Genomic DNA, 20,978 nt, shown 5'->3' on the forward strand with positions numbered 1-20,978 from the left:
TCTTACACTGCCCACACGTGTGCGCTTTGCACACCACCCACCAGTGTAGCACCTCACTCTAGTCACTTGTGATATTTCTCACACTGCCCTCCCGTGCCAGACACTGCCCACCTGTACTAACCTGTCACACTGCCCTCCATACCCAGCTCCTCCTACTGGCCTTCACTGCCATCTTCTCACCCTGCCCCCCCCAAGTCGGCTCTGCTCACAGGTCTCACCAGTGTCGACTCATCTTACTGCCCACCAGGCCCAGCTCCATCAGTGGTAGATCCTCGCTGCCCTCATTGCTACCTCGTCTTACTTCCTTTCAGTGCCAGCCTCTCACACTGCCCTGCAGTGCCAGCCCCTAGGACTGCCCATAACTGGTAGACCGTCACTGTCCACGTCACCAGCTCCTGTCACTTCTCACCAGTGTCACTTCCCAAACCATAGTGAGACACTAGTGTTCACCAAACGTGTCCGGGGGAGGGGGTAGGCAGGGAGATCAGAGGCCATGCACATTCAGTCAATGGCCCCTTTAATGAGACATCCATCAGGGGGACCTTTTATTTCGGTGTTAGTATTTTAGTGGTTCTATGAGTGAAACAGAACAGTATTAACCAATGAGTCCAAAAATATCAATTGCAAAAAAATATAACCTTTATTTTTGGGAACTTTGAGTCCCGTTCGAAAAAAAAGGAAGAAAAACACGCATTAAAAATTCTTGCGTTTGACATGCACAGATTTCTGAAGTTTTTGGGACTCACAGAATTCTGAAAGAATCCCTTAACTTTAAATCCGACATCCGCAGTCACACTCCTTCTCCCGCACATCTCTCCTTGAGGACTGTCTGCAAGTCTGCGCTTTTGCACATTCACTTTTCGCCTGTTTGATCAAAAAGGGACGTAATTGACCAGGTGCAGAATGGACCTCCGCGGCCTCGTCTTAAAATATTGCAGCGTCTTGAGCAATTTCACATCCTGTTTTCACCCCTGCTGCAGCGTTTCTTGGCACTAAAGGTGCGTGTGTCAGTCACTGTGAACATCCCTTGGCAAAGCTTGTGAACCCCTGCAGGGTCCGACTGTGGGGATGTTGGCAAGAGTCTCATCTGCTGCTACCATGGCAACACCATGCGGCATCCTCTAAGTCCAGCCCAGCAGCTGCAGACAACCCCTGGTACTGCGGGACCAACCACGGCCAGGAGTAGAACTCAGTGCCAGACAACTCCGGGCATCCTTACTCTGGGAATCAGCCCTGACCCCTGACCCGGGACTGGCCTAAGAAGGACTCTCGCAGTCTGGTGGGGTCCCACCATGGACGTCGATTCACTGAGATGCCAGGGGCAGCGGAAGTGACATCACACCTGCTTTCACCCGAATAACATCACAGGAAGTGGCATCTTCATGACCCTTGACCCTGGGTCTTCCCAGGACGTGATGTCACCTGAGCCTTTGGGTGCCGACACGTATCCCAGTGCAGTCTTGCTCCTTTCTCTTTGTGTGACATGATAAGATGTGTGTCCTCGCGGAGAGAATGCAGCGCCACAGAACACTGGACAGGACCAGCAGCCCACATGATGTTTACCACAAAGAGCCATGATTTAATAATGACCCTACTGTGAAGCACAACACAAGATCCTTTAATAAAACATAGGGAAAGGAAAAATATATTTGAAAAAAGCAATAGTATTTGAACTTTTACATGTAATAAGTGATACACACCACACAACGGGCATGACCTCGGGTATTGGCTTTAACTGTTCCTTGTTGTCAATACAGTGTGATCCATGATCGTCTGCGCGTCTGTATCACTCGTACAAAGCCACGGGGGAGGTTTCACTCACACGCATTTTCATACATTAACAATAAACAAAGCAACAGTTGGTTCAGAAATGTGTTTGCTTTTTAGTTATTTTGTAATTAATTAGAAAAGTGTGCATTGCACCGCTGCCATCATTTATAAAACCAAACGGAGTGTCCCGGTCCCACTGAGAGCTGCAGAAAGCAGACAGGACTGCTCGAGGCTCGGGTCACCTTCTCTTCTCGAGGGGTGGCGGCGGGGATCTTTGAAAGTGGGTGGGCGTCATCCTTGCCCTGGATTGTAGTGATTATCTACCTTTGGGACGGAATATCTTCTCGAATTATCGAGTGCCCATTGTGTGGGATTTGGCCGTTGCGCACAGCCCACACCAGCCTTTGCCTGATTTATTCAGTGGCAACGAAGGGTTGTGCCTACTATACAATGATTCTAATTCCGTAACCCATTGCATTGTTAATGAAAGCTACACATATGTGTGTGTGTGTACACACCAACACACCAGCTCTTTGCCATTTGTTTGGCTTTGCATCTAACCTCTGAAGGAGCAGGCTGGTCAATTCTTTCATCCTTTGAGCTTTCCTATCTTTGCACATTATGCCATTTGGATTCATTACATTCTATCCCGGATAAGTTTTAATGAACTAGTTTGGAGGCTCCTATAATCGTTGTCCTGTCCTGATGATGACCTTCTAATTATATTATGGTCGAAACGCCGTCGCCGCATACATGTGGCCCAGACTGAAGAAGACACATTTTTTACCTTGTGTTGTTTTTTGTCTTGTCCTGAACTTCCTATTGTGTATACATATTTCCTCAGCCACTTTTTGATGACACTCTGTATTGTTCATTGCGTTTGTGTATCATGTTGAGCACCAATTATTTGTATGTCTTTGGATTTAATTGTTTATCTATTGTTAATACATTTTTTACGAATTGAATTTATACATGGGTACTTTGTATTTTATATTTGTATCTTATATCTGTGTCTCTTTCTCTTTTCATGATTCTTTCTTTTTTGAATAGTATAATTATATATTTTTTTATGTATGTTCTGTGTATTTAAGCGTCAAACATGAGCCCCTGTTAGGATTCCTTTCCTGGATGGTTGTGAGAGAGTGGAGCCAGGGAGCCTGACTTCCTGTAAGGGGCTTTCAGGAATAATTAGAAAAATAATAGAGCCAAACATTGCATTTTAAAACAGAATTATGACGTACATTTGCTAAAAAGGCTCATGCTCTGAAAGGGCACTCTTTCAATATTCAAGTCTTTGCACGGTGCGCAGGGCCAAAGAAAGCGGACACTCTCCACGAGTAAACTCCTTTTTTTCAGAATGTGCCATATGTGCCCGCATATGTCAAAAATGACCTTCATTAAGGCAGGGCCAGCCATCTGGCATGGATGTTCCTCTCCACATGTATCACGGGTGCCCCTTAGACCAGAAAAAACACACGGTATGCCTGTGCTACAATATTTTCCATTAGTGCTGTCTATATACCAAGCGTGACCCTTATGTCAAAAATGAGGGTCAGAACTTTGTCATGGCTGCCCTCACCTCAGAATGCCACGGTTGTGCTCAAATAAGCCTGGAATTACCATTGGCCAGTGTCAGCATTTTGCCATGGGTACCCCCACATGCCAAGAAACTCCTCCAGTATGCCAGCAACAGCATTTTTCTCTGGGTGTTCCCACATGCCAAGAATTACTCGGGTGTGCGAGTGCCAGTATTGTGTCAGTCTAAGAACTGTATCTAATGTGCTGGTGCAAGCTGTATACCCTCTCTAGACCACTACATCACAGCCAAGTGCAGACTCACAAGCAGCACCACATGCTCTCTCATACTCACTTACATCCACTCATTCTCACTCATTCCCACTCACTGTCGCTGAGACTCACTCGTGAATTATCACACACTCACTCATTCTTTCTCACCCTGTCTCACTTTATTTTCGTTTTGAGTAACTCGTTCTAAATCATTTGCATGCACTCTCCCTTGCATTCACTCTTATTCACTCATACTTACTCACACTCACTTGCAATCAGCCTTACTCTCATTTATTCTCACCTATTCTCAGTCCCTCTAAAGCATTCACTCTTAGCTATGCTCACTCACTGTTATTCATTCTCAATCACATGCAATCCTTTTAACACACCCTCACACGCTGACAGTCTTCACACTCATTTTTATTTGTTCTCACTCACCCCTCTCTTCCAGTAATTTTCTCACTCACTTATTCTTACTCATTCTCTCTCAAACTCATGTAATGATGCTCCGTCTCACTTGTTCTCACTTACAATGAATCTCTTTTACTCACTTTCACTATAACACACACACACACGCACGCTCACACATACACATGCTCTGTCGTACACAAACAACACACTCTCACCCGTACCATGGACGCAACATATATTTAAAAGCATTTAACTTACTTCAACTAATAGTGAATGTCTCCTCTCTGGCTCTGGCTGCTCCATTTTACTTGACTATTGTAGTGAATAATAGACTATTTATTATTAGTTTACTAAATTGGTCAGAAACTGAGGTGAAGCCCAGACGCCCAATAAGTACAACTGGCCCTGTGTTGTTGGCACTGATTTTGCCATTTTAGTGGCCACGGGGGCTGCAAAAAGAGTGCCAGGGGTTCAAAGTCTATGCCAGGGTCACGACTGCGACCTCTGACTAACCCTTATCGATGTTAATTCCCCCATTTCCCCAAAATCCCAGCTCTTTCTGTCCTGTTGGCCTCATTACCCTCCCTCTCTTACTCACGTAGTACCCTCGCTCTCTGTCTCTTACGCCAGTCTGTCTTTATTACCTCTCTTACTCCTGTCTCGTACTCGCTCGCTCTCTCTTTCAACTGTCTCTGACAGCCTGTCTCACCTATCGCCCCTTTCACTCTGTTTCTTTTTCACCTGTCCACCCTCTCTGCTGTCTATTTCTCGACGGTTTCTTTGTCACCTTTGTCACACCCATCTCTCCCTCTATTTCTTTCTATCTTAGCTGCGTCTTTCTTGTATTTCCTCCTGTGGTGTCTCTCACCTATCACCCCTTTCACTCTGACGTCTCTTTTTCACCTGTTCACCCTCTTTGCTGTCTCTTTCTAGACTGTTTCTTTGTCACCTTTTTCACACCCATCTCTCCCTCTATTTCTTTCTATCTTAGCTGCGTCTTTTTGTATTTCAACCTGTGGTGTCTCACCTCTCGTTCCCTCTATGCCTCTGTGGTGTATTCTGCCTGTCTGTGTTATCTCTCACCTGTCTGTGTTATCTCTCACCTGTCTGTGTTATCTCTCACCTGTCTGTGTGGTGTGTCCTCTTTCTCTCTTCTGGTCTCTCTGCTGCTACTGCTCCTTTATTAACTAGTCCTTTCTTCCTGTCGTTGCATTATTTTCCTGTCACCTGACAAAGGTGTCTGAAAGACATTTTTGGCCCCTTTTTGCTAGGACCTCTCAACTAGCAACACTTGATTGATTGTGTTGCAGTTGTTACTTGTGGTCGGAGCACACTGACTTCAACAGGATGCGAGGCAGCTCATGACAGGGCACCCCCTTCATTGATGGTGGCAACATCTGAGCTGCACCCCCACTCCCCCTTAGCGCCTTGAGACCCTAATGGGTGAGTAGCGCATTCTACAATAACAGTGATTGATTGATCGATTGTGCTTCCGTGCAGTGTGAGTGTCACTTCTGGGCTGTGTTGATTTCTGTCAGACAAGCTCCCTGTTTGCTGCTAAGTGATAACAAAGTGTAGCCAGACAAATTTTCACCTTTGACTCCTGGCTCGGGTCGCAACGCTTGGACCAGGGGTCGCAAAGGGCAGCCATTGGGTCGCAGATGCGCCCCTTGGCGGCCCCTAAATGACCTCCATGGGTCACTCAATTTGCTTCTCCATGCTTCAAGTGTGATGAACAGGACCCCAAAGGGTTAAATGAAAAGGCAACATTCGGGGTCTTTCCTAAGCACATAGGCAGTCGCCTTCCTCGCTCATGAACTAAGGGGCAGATTTACGTTCCCTGGCGCATCCCTGCAAATCAGCAGGGATGCGCCAGGGAAGATGCGTCACGCAAGTTTGCCAGTGCGCCACTGCAGATGCGCCGCATTTACAATGTGTGCAAGGTCGATAAACGCTGACTCTTGTTATTCTGTTCTGGTCAATCCCTAGCACCTAGACAAAACATACCAATGAAGGTGCTGCTGGAAACTCATACTTTGATATTATGGGGGTGCATGTTTAGGTAACACACACTTGGAGAGGGAGCTTTCCAGGGAGAAGAGTAATGCGGTTCCTATGATGTAGATATACCGTCTAGGCACTAATGTATGGGGTCTGCTGACAAAGCCCAGAGATCTTCTATTATATAATAATACTTCTTCTTACCAAGGGGAGGGTGGTTAGGCCTTATAGTCCTTTAGCCACTGTCTATATATGATAACATCTCCATTTATGATATATGGCTTGGCTGCAATGCTAACTGTATTTGTTTTATGCATTTTACTGCTGGTTGTGGCTCATATACTGCATTTTACAGCACAATAGTTAAAATACATTTTTTAAACTATATTCGTGTTTAAGTCAGTTCTTATTGTGGACAGGTACAAGAGTGTGAGCGAAAAGATGTGTCTTGTTACCGCGATTCCTGAGAGATCCGCGAGTGTTGTGTTCTGGGGTGTCTAATCATTTGCTTCTTCATGAGTGTGTAGGAGAGCGAGTGAGACACTATAGCTAGTCGGTCCTGGGCTTGTGGGTACTACGGCGGTAGGAAGGCTTAGCCCCTATACACCGAGGTCCCATAATCCTGCGCATAGTTCTGTGTATGTGCAGAATCCCTGCAACAAGTTTGCTGTCCAATATAACACCCAAGCTTTTTACTCCTGACTTGGGAGATGGGCAGTCTCCCAAGGATGAGAGCAGCTGAGATGATTCCAAAGCGTACCTGTTCTCTGTTCCCAGAGTCCGTCTTACTCGTATGAGAGGTCGCTAATTTGCCTATCTTGGCCCCAAACTGGGGAATTCTCTCCCTTTGGAACTTAGGCTGTCTCACTCGCACTTAGCCTTTCACATGAAATTAAAGACCTTCCTTTATAATCAAGTTTAACTCTCCTGCCCTTTCTTCCGCAACTTGTGGCTTGCGTTTGGTCCTGCTCAGCCCCGGGAAACCCTGTGTGTGCTTTCTATATCTATAAATAGTAATAACAAAAGACAACAGGGATCTCCTAAGAACCCTATTCCAAAACACTGGAGCCGAGGTACCTTACACCAGAGAACTTCGAACAACAAAGACCTGTTGGAGCGTTTACTGAAACGGAGGTGAGAACGAGGGTCCCAAAATCCCCTGCTCTCCCTCTATGGGAGACACCTGCAGAGGTAGCTGAAGGAGACACCTAACAAGCCTGACAGCAGGCTGAAACCACCGGTTTGGGGGTTGCTCTTTACATTCGATGCCCTCATAGAGGACCGTGGGCCACGCAAGAGTCAGGTCCTGACATATGGGGCACTATAAACGGTGCTGGACACCACCTGGAGGAGGGGAGGTACTGAACCTGTGTAAAACGAGGCATTATCCGCTCTGTTAGTACACAAGGTAAACCATAAGGCAGTGGCCTGCATGCACGGGGCATTGCCCCCCATAGGTAATGCTCCCATGACTGCACTGAAAATGAAATATGAACAGAAAATGGGCAGGGACATACTCAACAAGGAAGGGGGCACGATTCTAGAGTACACCAAGTCAGTGAATAGACACCCTTGATACAAGTATACACAACTTAACTGTCTCCACTGCACATACTTGTCCCCAGCACGATTGGCCAACATCTACCAACATGTCCATGTCGGGCGACAAAGGCGGACTCCTTTCCTATGGTATGGGACTCTACACATATACAAATATATTAGAGGACACTACTGAGCTTCTCAGTGGACCTCACAGGTGGACCCTTGCACCTGATGGCACAGAGGTGTTTCTTGGGGACATTTACAAGACCGGCAAAGGACAAATACAAAAATAAATTCCTGGACCTGGCGCTGCTTCGGGGAAAACGGAGCACGGCGATGAGCTGGAGGCTCTCCCATACTCAAGATGGATCCAGGAGCTGATGGTGCCTATCTTGGACCCCAACGGTTCCATGTATGAATCACAAGTACATGTATGTTCCCTCCAGTTCCAGTTATGAAGACGCAAACACATGTGCGTCCACCGTCAACATGTCCTCTTTCAGATCCGCCATGAATAGGCCGGATATTCCATTCCTAAGTATGAAAGGCCACCGGCTTTATATGGTTCACTTATGCCATTTTACAGTCCAGGCAAGTAGGCCCTGATTCTGTCGTCAAACTCTTCTTGCCTTCTGCCTCTGAAAGCTCCAGTCTGAGCCTGCATCTGTGACCATGAACTTTGTCTCATTCCCTGCGCGGCTCACGAAGCCTGACATCAGCCTGTTGCCTGCCAAAAACTGTATTTCACCTTCGAAATTATCTGCTCCGCTCCCTGCCCAATGCATTCCTGTCTAGTAGTTTAAGTAAACATTCTGCCAGCTACCGAGCAAAGGCCCGGCTTCTCTGTCTTTATGCAAGTAATTCATAGCCCTATTATTATGGAAGATTTCCGCCCTCGCATCTAGTGTAGACACTTAGACGCTTGTACACGCACTAACAGTCAGTATAGTCAGTATAGAATACGATTCTACTCTAAGAGACCTCTCTTTTGGATAACATAGTTCTTTAAACATAGGATGTTAGATATGATTTGGGATTAGGTTGACTTGACCCTCCAGACTTCTGTCGCCACATGTAGAGCTAAATGTCAAGTCCCCCTCACCCCCTAGTTGCACGTCAATCACACGTCATGCTGCTGCGCGCGCATTTCTGCCAAGTATTTCTGCTGACATTGCGAAATTCTTTCATGGAACCTCCCTATTATGACATCACACCTGATGATGTTCTTTAAGTCACACCCAGTTACACCTACTTTTGCTACGTATGTACATTTTATCCACACTATCAATTGTTACGCCTCTTGCATTTGCTTCACTGTAATGCCTATTGTATAAAAGTGATTAATTATCAATAAAGTATGTACTTCACTTCCTGAACCTTCGTGGTGATGGAACTTGGAGCAACCGATTCGAATCGTCCATTGGAATAAAGCCCATTCCGAACCTCTAATACCACGGATTCTGCCTCTTATTTACTGAGCTATTTTTATTATGTTTCTGTATCAAATTAAGTCCCGGTAATTAAATTATTTACCACATGAATGGCGCCCGAACAGGGACACTTTCTCATCTCACGCGCCGGCGGTGCGTTGCAGGCCCGGTCTCCTGCCACAGCTGGACGGACAACAACGCGTACCAGCAGGATTTCCTGTATCTCCCTCCGGTCAAGCGGGGGCGACTGAGGCTGCGATCAACACCCAGACGAGGCGGTGAGAAGTGCGAAGTATCCCGACCAGAGCCTAGCTGAGAGAGCAAGATCCGAGGTATACAGAGGCCCACCAGGTGTCCGAAGTGTCCGAAGTTTTCGAGTCGAGTCCAGTCCGGTCCAGTTCAGTTCTGTTCCGAGGCCTTCCGTTCTGAGCTACCCGGTGAGTACCATTACTGGGGAGGCGTTCTGACGTGCACATAGGTTGTGCCGGTCAAGACGGGTTTGGGTACACAAATCCGGTCTGCACTGTTTCAGCAGTGTATCTGTACTGTTTAGCAGTATATCTAGTATATCAAGTATATAAATTCAGAATAATCCAGATAATGCCGAGTATTATGTTTAGCGATTAAGTTTTCCTTAGATCGTCATCATCATTGTTGCTCAGTTAAATGTTAAATGTTAAATGTTTTAAATACGTTCTGCATATTGTGGTGTGAATGACTGTTCATTATTGTGTTTATTTGTATTAAGTTTGTTCAAGATCAAGTATCAGATCAGTTCTCAAAATGCCGCTCTTTTCGAAATTAAGACAGATCACAACAAGAAAAGGGGTACTCGAAGAAGCTGTTCCTATTCCTCCTAGGGACACTCCAGGGTACTTCATGTATCACAAACACGGCTTAGACGCTATATTATTTCTTGATTTATGGGTAGACTACACCAAGGAATTACCAGAAAGTCAGAGGTGGCCCGCAGCTGGGACCTGGGATGCAGAGTGCATCATGAAAGTAGAGGAAGAGTTATGGAAAAGGAAAGTCAGACAGTCACAGAAAGACGCCGTTGAGTTATGGCGTAAAGAATCTCATAGACGTACAGAAAAAGCACTCCGACAGGAAGAGAAAAATAAAGAGAATTCAAATAAAGTCCGAGAAAATCTATTAATTGAAGAAGGTACACGAGTGAAATCAGAACAAATAGACAGACAAAGAAATGCCCTTATGAATGGTATGTATCCCCTCCTGGCCGAGGGATTACCTAAGGCTACTCCGGAAATACCAAAAGACTTGCCACCCCCATTGTTTCCAATAAAAATGCATCCTAAGGGGCATCCTAGAACCGCAGAAGATGTTTTTCTTTCCTCATATTTAGATGACGCAGCTCCCGAGTATGCTAATCCCGCCCCACATAGACCCCCTGCCAGGGAGGTTCAGCGCCAAGATCCTGTATCTGTATCTCTACAGCAACAAATCCTGACACAAGTTCCGGCAAGCACATCTGTTCCCACATCTGTTCCTACCGCTACTTCTATAGCTGTGTCCACACCTATAGTTGCTGTATCGCGTTCAACGAATCCTTTCACGCCCGATACCCCAGATGGGGCTACCGGAGGTGCTACCAATATTTTTTCTACGCCACCCAGAGTAAATAAACTTACCTTTCAAGAATCAGCACATTCACGTACCCCCAAACTCATAAATGCCCGCACGCTTAAGGAACTTCTTATAGATTGTAGATATGACCCTGTGCCCGGCAAAGAGGACGAAATGATCATGGCATCATTACGTATCAGACGAGCCGCGGTGTATCTAGGGAAGATACCAGGAATGACTGTGCATCTAGATAATATATACCATTTTGTCCAGACAGGGCGAGATTCTGAATGTATTAACAGAGCTATGGAATACCAGAAAGTGGAGATACAGGGGGAACTGTTACGTTTCCTCATAAATTGTGTGATCAGAAATCAGGACCGACCGGGGGTAGACCCGGAAGCAATGCAAACTCTTACCAGATGGAGCCAGAATATATCAGAAGGGAGACATGATAAGCAAAATTGTATAATAGCCATGTGCCGAAAGATCCGTAAAGAAATAGAACGCCTACACGAAGAGAGATTAGCGGTAGACCAGTTCGAACAAAGCGAGGAGGAAGGATCAGGACTGCCCACAGGACAGTCAGATACCATAGCCTATGTAGGTAGAGGAAGATCTTGTAATAGTACTAAATGTTTTATTGACCCGATACGTCCAATATGTCCAGATAATAACAGGAATTTCCAAACACCTATAATAAATATAAGGTCCCCCGAGCATTCGTTCCAAGCCGCTGACAAATTACTCCGAGAACGAAGGGGTTATCATTTTCTCGATTCTATGGATGAACAAGAATTAGCCAGGTCAGCCGTTCATTGGGTTGACAGTCCCGGAAAGTATGGTGATGATACAGTAGCGCACACATTTTTGAATCTCACCCCAGATGAACAGCGTTTAGCTGGGATTTATATGATTCAACAACTCCTTATACTATATAAGAGTCAACACTCAGATCCTGGTCCCTTACCTGATATATTGACTGAATTACTCACGAATAGATGGAGAGGTTCAGGTACTAAGTTAATTAAAGAAATACTAGAATCAAGAAAGCAGTACATTCTCTTTGTATGCCCAGAACATGTCTCACTGCCCATCAAGGAAAGAACCACGTATTACATGGACAGACAGAATCCATTACGAGAAGTGCACCCAATAAAAGGCGAGGACAATGAGTTTAAACGTGTATTTGTATATACGCCAATATCAAAAATAGAATTGTTACAAATGAAGAAAGTGGTAACCAGTCATGACAAAGACCCAGCGGGTTTCCACCGAGAAATTAAAGACATGTTACTCATGGGAGAGTATACCTATCCCGACATTATGACAATATTAAAGGTATTGATGCAGGCTGGCATTTATGAAAAACTCAAGGAAAAAGAGTGGGAGGTGGGAGACCAAAAGATAGAATGGTCAGCATTAGAAGCAGAAGAAAAGGCCCGAACTGCAGGAGCAGGGCTTGGGGATAAAACTAAAGCACTACCAGGTTTACTAGTACAGGTACTGCCACGTTTATTAACTACGAAAAAGGAAGACTGGGGTACAATTTCAGCCTGTAAACAAAAGCAAGATGAAGACACTAGTGATTTCTATGCCCGATTTGAAAAATGTTTTGGTATAAATAGTGGCATAAAAGCAAGTAGCGAATCATACCCACATCTGTTTGTGACAAAATTAGTTGAAAACTCCTTACCCCAAGTGAAGAATAGAGTATTAAAATTCGAGAGCACCTGGCAAGGTAACACCCCATCACAAATGTTACAAATGTTACAGTATCATCACAATAGAATTAGAGAGGAACAAGAACATGAACAAAGACGCATGAAAGACACGAAAATGAAAATGCTAGTCTCCCAGACAGTTCCAGCTGAAGGACATAAAAAGGGTACGACACATTCCGGTGATTCAGCAGGACCTGTAAAAGGGACATGCAACTATTGTAAACAACCAGGTCATTATATACACGATTGCCCAGTCCTGAAGCGTAATATCGCCACAGGTATTACAAAAGAAAGACCACGACCACTTAGACAGGATCAGAATGAACAAGGAGCCCCGCAGCATGCACAGTCCATGCCAGCTCCACCACAGTCTATACAGTTTGTGCCAGCTGCACCAGCACTGCCTGTTGCTGCCACACAAACCACGACACGACAACTGTACCAGACCGCACAGTACGACTACCCTGATTATCAACGATATGCATGAACCAGCCTAGAGAGGGAAGTTGACTTACCCCTTATCGAGGTCCCTGTAGACCAAGAAGGACCCTATGTACATAGTGAATTATTGGGCCAAGATAGAAAATTTTTACTCGATACAGGGGCAAGTCGAACAACCATAAAACGTAGTGAAGTTCCAGGGGCACCCCTCTCAGGATCACAGAATATTTCCCTTGGTTTTTCAGGAAAACCTATTGTTAATGAAGTATCACAGCCTCTTCCACTTACGATAGGACCTTTGACCCGAACTACAGATTTATTGCTTACTAAATCATGTCCAGAAAACTTGTTAGGTATAAAAACACTGAAAGCTCTAGGAGCTATAATATGTTGTTCTCCGGAAGGAGTAAGATTGTTTTTACGTGATTTTAAAGGTCACTATGTGTCTAGAGACATGGATCCCCGACTGCAGACTTTACCTACACATCTATGGGCACAAGGCCCTACTGATGTTGGTTGCATGAATATTACACCATATCGAGTTACACTAAAGACAGGAGTGGTACTACCACGAATGCGACAATACAAGTTACCACCAGATGCTGTAGTGGCTTTACTGCAAATCATTGACGAGCTCATTGCCCAAGGAGTAGTTGTGGAAACGGACTCCAATGTATGTAATTCCCCGATAATTCCGATTCTTAAACGAACAGATCCAAAGGCCCCGCCAGTATATCGATTGGTTATTGATCTGCGCGAATTAAACAAATGCATTGTGCCACAATTCCCTGTGGTCCCAGATATCTCGTCATTATTGACAGCTATTGATTCCGAAGCAACATTTTTTACTGTAATTGATCTCAAGAATGCTTTTTTCAGCGTCCCAATAGATCCGGAAAGCCAACACTTGTTCGGATTTAATTTAAATGGACGTAGCTTTAAATTCACACGCGCACCTCAAGGATTTACAGAAAGCCCCAGCATCTATAGCCAAGCACTGAAACGAGAACTCGACAGTATCCACATGCCAGTTAACACTGCCTTGCTTCAATATGTCGATGATCTGCTGATCACCGCGAGAAGCAAACCAGAATGTGAGAAAGCATCACTGACAGTTTTACAATTTCTAGCCGAAAAGGGGCACAAGGTGTCCCCTTCTAAGCTGCAATTCTGTGTCCAGCGAGTTGTTTACCTTGGACACTCGCTGTCCAAGGAGGGAAGGCAGCTTACACCCGACCGCATTCAGTTAATAGCTAACATGCCAATACCCAAGACACAAAAGGAGGTGCGGGCTTTCATAGGCCTCACTTCATATTGTAGGCAGTGGATCCCTCAGTATGCATTTCTAGCAAAACCACTCATTCAGTTGACAACACAGGAGGCAGCCACATCGACTGTTCTCCCTTGGACTCAGGAACATACACAAGCTTTTGAAAGCCTAAAGAAAGCTTTATGCCAAGCACCTGTTTTAGCAACGCCATGTTACAGTAAACAGTTTACACTCTTTGTTACAGAACGCGAAGGTACTGCCTTGTCAGTACTCACACAGGAACAAGCAGGATCACATAAACCGTGTGCTTATTTTTCTAGTACATTAGATCCCGTAGCTCAGGCTTTGCCTGCATGCCTAAAATCAGTGGCAGCAACAGCTTTAGCAATCAGACAAAGCGATGCCATAGTGTTAGGACATCCATTGACAGTTCAAGTACCACATGCAGTAGAGGTTCTCGTGAATCGAACGCAAACACAACACTTGACTATAGCGCGACTTACAGGGTATGAATTAACATTGTTTCAGCCACATATAGAAATCAGACGTTGTAACACATTGAATCCTGCCACACTTTTACCTGTAATCGGAACAGACCCACTAGCTCATGATTGTATTGAAGTTATCACTATCACGACGAAACCCAGACAAGACTTAACAGATGTCCCATTGTCAGACCCAGACCTGACGTTGTATGTAGATGGTTCATGTATGAGAACAAGTACAGGAGAGTTAGTGGCCGCTTACGCAGTCACAACAGACACTGAAATCATTGAAACAAATTGCATAAATACCTTGTCAGCTCAAGCCGCAGAGCTCATCGCTCTGACACAAGCCTGTATTCAAGCCACAAATAAAAAAGTCAACATATACACTGATTCACGTTATGCATTCGGAGTTGTACATGACTTCGGCGTGCTGTGGCGAGAGAGAGGTTATTTAACTTCTCACGGTACCCACATTCAGCACGGACCCCTCATTCATGCCTTATTAGAGGCAATACATCTACCCACTGCAATATCAATTATGAAATGTAAAGCTCATACGAAAGTTACTGATATCATTTCCCAAGGCAATGATCTAGCTGACAGAACAGCTAAACAGACTGCTCAAACTCACACAACTGACATGACAAAGACAATAGTCCTGACACCAACACATTGTATGACGATTAAAGATCCTACTCTTGACGTAATTGACATACAGACACATGCTACACCAGATGAAATAAGGAAATGGACTGAATTAGGAGGGATTCAAACGGATCAAGGATGGATGACGAAGGAAAAATCTGTGTGGTTCCTTCCCGATTCAATGGTCCAAGTCATTATTAACACTATACATAGTCCAGCGCATCTAGGAGAAAAAGCTATGCTAGACAGCATTCAACACATTTGGTTCAATAAACATTTACGAGCAGCAGCTAAACAAAAAGTTCGTACCTGTATGATCTGTTGTCAGTTCAACCCAGGAAAAAGCATTCCCGTAGAACAGGGTGGATTTCAGCCTCCTGATCACCCTCTTGAAGTCCTCCAGATGGATTATATCCAGATGGAACGATGTTGAGGATTCAAATATGTTCTCGTAGTTGTCTGTGCTCTTTCCCGTTGGACAGAGGCATACCCGGTTTCAGATTACACTGCCCTGACTACTGCCAAACAGTTGGTTCGAGAATTCTTCCCACGATACGGTTTACCACGTGTTGTCTACTCAGATAACGGCCAGCCGTTCTCATCCGAATTAATGAAATACGTTTCACTTTTGTTAGGCTATCAGTGGAAATTCCACTGTGTCCGACACCCCGAGGCAGCAGGTCTCGTGGAAAGACATAATCAGACCCTGAAAATTAGATTGTCCAAAATATGTAGAGTGAAAGGTGTCGACTGGGTAGTAGCCTTACCAGTTGCACTCTTTTACATGAGAATGGTAGCACACTCTCGAACAGGGCTATCCCCGTATGAGGTGATCTTTGGCAGACCACCAAATATGTGGGGGACGCCTATACCACGCAAAATAACTGATATTGACTGTAATATGCTGACAGATTACTTGGCTTCCTTGATGTCTGCACTACAATCTTGTCGTTCACAGGTAGCTGCAGCTTTTCCAGACAACACTGAGATGAAACCCCATGACGTAGTCCCGGGGGACCTTGTCCTGGTGAGGAACTTCGATCGGAAGACTCAGCTGGATCCTAGGTGGAAGTCACCGCAACTGGTCTTGCTCACCACAAGGACAGCCGTGAAGATCGAGGGCAGAAAAGGCTGGATACATTCAAGTCATATCAAGAAATTTCATGGACTACCATCGGATGTAAATACCACACCTCGTGTGTCTTCACCTATTGACTCAAAACTTCCTTTGGTTGAAACGAGTAATCACGAACTATATAAACTAAAACTCAGGTCTAATCAGTCAAGCAATTTGATTGTTTAAGTCCTCTCCAAGGTGAAGCGGTTGAATTGTCTCTGACATGTATCCCTTAGACCTGAATAGAGAACACACCCGAAAAATGATGAAACGATATGCGTACTGTAAATCACTACGTAGTCATTGCACAGTGACGTTATTAATTTTGTTTTTCTTAAGTCTTTTAATAATTACTGCAAGTATATTGTTGCACATATATTATCCTATTTCTAGACATGTTTATAATATTACTACTGAACATTCTTTTAGTGAATTACCTCCGCTTGAGTTGTCTTATAGATTTGCGCTGCGCAATAACACGTTTATTAGTATGTTACATCATTCCCATCAGGTTAGCAATGCTACAAATTGTTGGATATGTGGCCGACTCCCTCCCTATCAGAATTATAAAGGAATTCTACCTCTCTTTCCATACCCGTTCACACACAACGGCTCCTGTGGAGCATGGTTTAGTTTAATTAATTCCCTAGATCCGAATTCTGCAGTTTATCAAGATAACTGGGTATGGGGAAATTTGAACTTAGTTTTACTTAAAGTCTGCTACCCTAACAAGGAGGGACTTCCCAAGAGAACAGGAACTGATCTAGAAAATGAAGTGTATGGATTAGGTAATTTTACGCTTAATCTTATGATCCTAAATGTCGAATCCGAAGCTACTCCAATTTTGCCCGCTATGTCAATATTTCCAGTAAAAGGTGAATTATGTGTAAGAAAGAATGGTTCCATACATATGGGCCATAGTAGATGCACCACTGTAGTAGAATTTAGTGATCAAGGCAAGTCTACATTTAGAGCTTCCCGCCATTCCTATTTCATATGTGGTCAGACGGCATATGTACGTTTGCCTCTAGATTGGGATGGTACCTGCTACATTGGATTTCTTTTGCCACCTGTTTTCCTAGCTCCTCCTGATTATCACAGAAATACTCATTTAGTATACAATAGAGTAAGGAGAGATCTCCCAATAGTCGATTACACTGAAACAGCATGGGAAAAATACACAGATTTCAATAAAGGTCTCTTTCCCTATATAGGTACAGTTACCAATAGTAAGCTGATACGTAGATTAACTAGAACCCTTGAAGCAGTAGTGAACGAAACTATTTCCGCCTTAGGCAATTTAACAGAAGAGCAGTCTGCTATGCGGATTGTTGTGCTTCAAAATCGTCTTGTCCTTGACGTCATCTTGGCCGATAGGGGCGGAGCTTGTAGGGTCATCGGATCAAGTTGTTGCATTTTCATACCAGAAAATTCGCCATCTGTATATAAAGCCATAACTCGCCTTCATAAGATTGTAAGCCAGATACACCAGAATCCAGGCACCTGGACTTGGTCCGGTTGGTTTTGGAGTGTATTATCTACCTTTGGATGGAAGGTCCTATCCTTCCTAGGTATTGGCCTTCTCATACTATTCAGTTGTTGTCTATGTCTACAATGTGGACCAGCGATCTGTGGTCTGTGTGCCACATCGTGTATTCCACCACCAAGATTTCATTCATCCCAGAAGAAAAAAGAAGAACAAATGATGCTATATGAACAGATCAACGGATTGATGAAGATTGATATCTCTTAACGGGCAAGTAGGGGACAAGGAGGGAATGTGGAAATGTGGATTTTTCTGATCAGTTATGTCCCCTATCTTGGACCCCAACGGTTCCATGTATGAATCACAAGTACATGTATGTTCCCTCCAGTTCCAGTTATGAAGACGCAAACACATGTGCGTCCACCGTCAACATGTCCTCTTTCAGATCCGCCATGAATAGGCCGGATATTCCATTCCTAAGTATGAAAGGCCACCGGCTTTATATGGTTCACTTATGCCATTTTACAGTCCAGGCAAGTAGGCCCTGATTCTGTCGTCAAACTCTTCTTGCCTTCTGCCTCTGAAAGCTCCAGTCTGAGCCTGCATCTGTGACCATGAACTTTGTCTCATTCCCTGCGCGGATCACGAAGCCTGACATCAGCCTGTTACCTGCCAAAAACTGTATTTCACCTTCGAAATTATCTGCTCCGCTCCCTGCCCAATGCATTCCTGTCTAGTAGTTTAAGTAAACATTCTGCCAGCTACCGAGCAAAGGCCCGGCTTCTCTGTCTTTATGCAAGTAATTCATAGCCCTATTATTATGGAAGATTTCCGCCCTCGCATCTAGTGTAGACACTTAGACGCTTGTACACGCACTAACAGTCAGTATAGTCAGTATAGAATACGATTCTACTCTAAGAGACCTCTCTTTTGGATAACATAGTTCTTTAAACATAGGATGTTAGATATGATTTGGGATTAGGTTGACTTGACCCTCCAGACTTCTGTCGCCACATGTAGAGCTAAATGTCAAGTCCCCCTCACCCCCTAGTTGCACGTCAATCACACGTCATGCTGCTGCGCGCGCATTTCTGCCAAGTATTTCTGCTGACATTGCGAAATTCTTTCATGGAACCTCCCTATTATGACATCACACCTGATGATGTTCTTTAAGTCACACCCAGTTACACCTACTTTTGCTACGTATGTACATTTTATCCACACTATCAATTGTTACGCCTCTTGCATTTGCTTCACTGTAATGCCTATTGTATAAAAGTGATTAATTATCAATAAAGTATGTACTTCACTTCCTGAACCTTCGTGGTGATGGAACTTGGAGCAACCGATTCGAATCGTCCATTGGAATAAAGCCCATTCCGAACCTCTAATACCACGGATTCTGCCTCTTATTTACTGAGCTATTTTTATTATGTTTCTGTATCAAATTAAGTCCCGGTAATTAAATTATTTACCACAAACTGGAGGCTCTCCCAGACTCAAGATGGGTCCAGGGGCTGATCATACGGTGCAAGCAATGAACTGGAGGTTCTCCCAGACTCAAGATGGATCCAGGAGCTGATGGTGCAAGTGATGAACTGGAGGCTCTCCCAGACTCAAGATGGATCCAGGAACTGATCATTGGTGCAAGCGATGAACTGGAGGCTCTCCCAGACTCAAGATGGGTCCAGGAGCTGATCAGATGGTGCAAGCGATGATCTGGAGGCTCTCCCAGATTCAAGATGGGACCAGGAGCTGATCAGATGGTGCAAGCGATGAACTGGAGGCCCTCCCAGACTCAAGATGGGCCCAGGAGCTGATGGTGCAAGCGATGAACTGGAGGCTTTCCCAGACTCAAGATGGGTTCAGGAGCTAAGCAGATGGTGCAAGCGATTAACTGGAGGCTCTCCCAGATTTAAGATGGGTCCAGGAGCTGATGGTGCAAGCGATGAACTGGAGGCTCTCCTAGACTCAAGATGGGTCCAGGAGCTGATCATATGGTGCAAGCGATGAACTGGAGACTCTCCCAGGCTCAAGATAGATCCGGGAGCTGATGGTGCAAGCGATGAACTGGAGGCTCTTCCAGATTCAAGATGGATCCAGGAGCTAATCAGTGGTGCAAGCGATGAACTGGAGGCTCTCCCAGACTTAAGATGGATCCAGGAGCTGATGGTGCAAGCGATGAACTGGAGGCTCTCCCAGACTCAAGATGGGTCCAGGAGCTGATCAGATTGTGCAAGCGCTGAACTGGAGGCTCTCTTAGACTCAAGATGGGCCCAGGAGCTGATGGTGCAAGCGATGAACTGGAGGCTCTCCCAGACTCAAGATGGGTTCAGGACCTGATCAGATGATGCAAGCGGTTAACAGGAGGCTCTCCCAGACTCAAGATGGGTCCAGGAGCTGGTCAGATGGTGCAAGCGCTGAAATGGAGGCTCTCTTAGACTCAAGATGGGTCCAAGAGCTGATCAGATGGTGCAAGCGATGAACTGGAGGCCCTCCCAGACTCAAGATGGGCCCAGGAGCTGATGGTGCAAGCGATGAACTGGAGGCTGTCCCAGACTCAAGATGTGTCCAGGAGCTGATCAGATGGTGCAAGTGATGAACTGGAGGCTCTTCTAGACTCAAGATGGGTCTAGGAGCTGATCAGATGGTGCAAGCGATAAACTGTAGGCTCTCCCTGACTCAAGATGGGTCCAGGAGCTGGTCAGATGGTGCAGGCGATAAACTGGAGGCTCTCCCAGACTCAAGATGGATCCAGGAGCTGATGGTGCAAGCGAGAAACTGGAGGCTCTCCCAGACTCAAGATGGGTCCAGGAGCTGATCAGATGGTGCATGCGATGAACTGGAGGCTCTCCTAGACTCAAGATGGGTCTAGGAGCTGATCAGATGGTGCAAGCGATGAACTGGAGGCTCTCCCAGACTCAAGATGGGTCCAGGAGCTGGACAGATGGTGCAGGCGATGAACTGGAGGCTCTCCCAGACTCAAGATGGGTCCAGGAGATGATCAGATGGTGCAAGCGATGAACTGGAGGCTCTCCCTGACTCAAGATGGTTCCAGGAACTGATCATATCATGCAAGCGATGAACTGGAGGGTCTCCCACACTCAAGATGGATCCAGGAGCTGATGGTGCAAACGATGAACTGGAGGCTCTCCCAGACTCAAGATGGGTCCAGACACTGATCAGATGGTGCAAGCGATGAACTGGAGGCTCTCACAGACTCAAGATGGGTCCAAGAGCTGATCAGATGGTACAAGCGATGAACTGGAGGTTCTCCC

The sequence above is a fragment of the Triturus cristatus genome, chromosome 3_1, assembly GCF_964204655.1.
Source record: "Triturus cristatus chromosome 3_1, aTriCri1.1, whole genome shotgun sequence".
NCBI classification, from domain to species: Eukaryota; Metazoa; Chordata; class Amphibia; order Caudata; family Salamandridae; genus Triturus; species Triturus cristatus.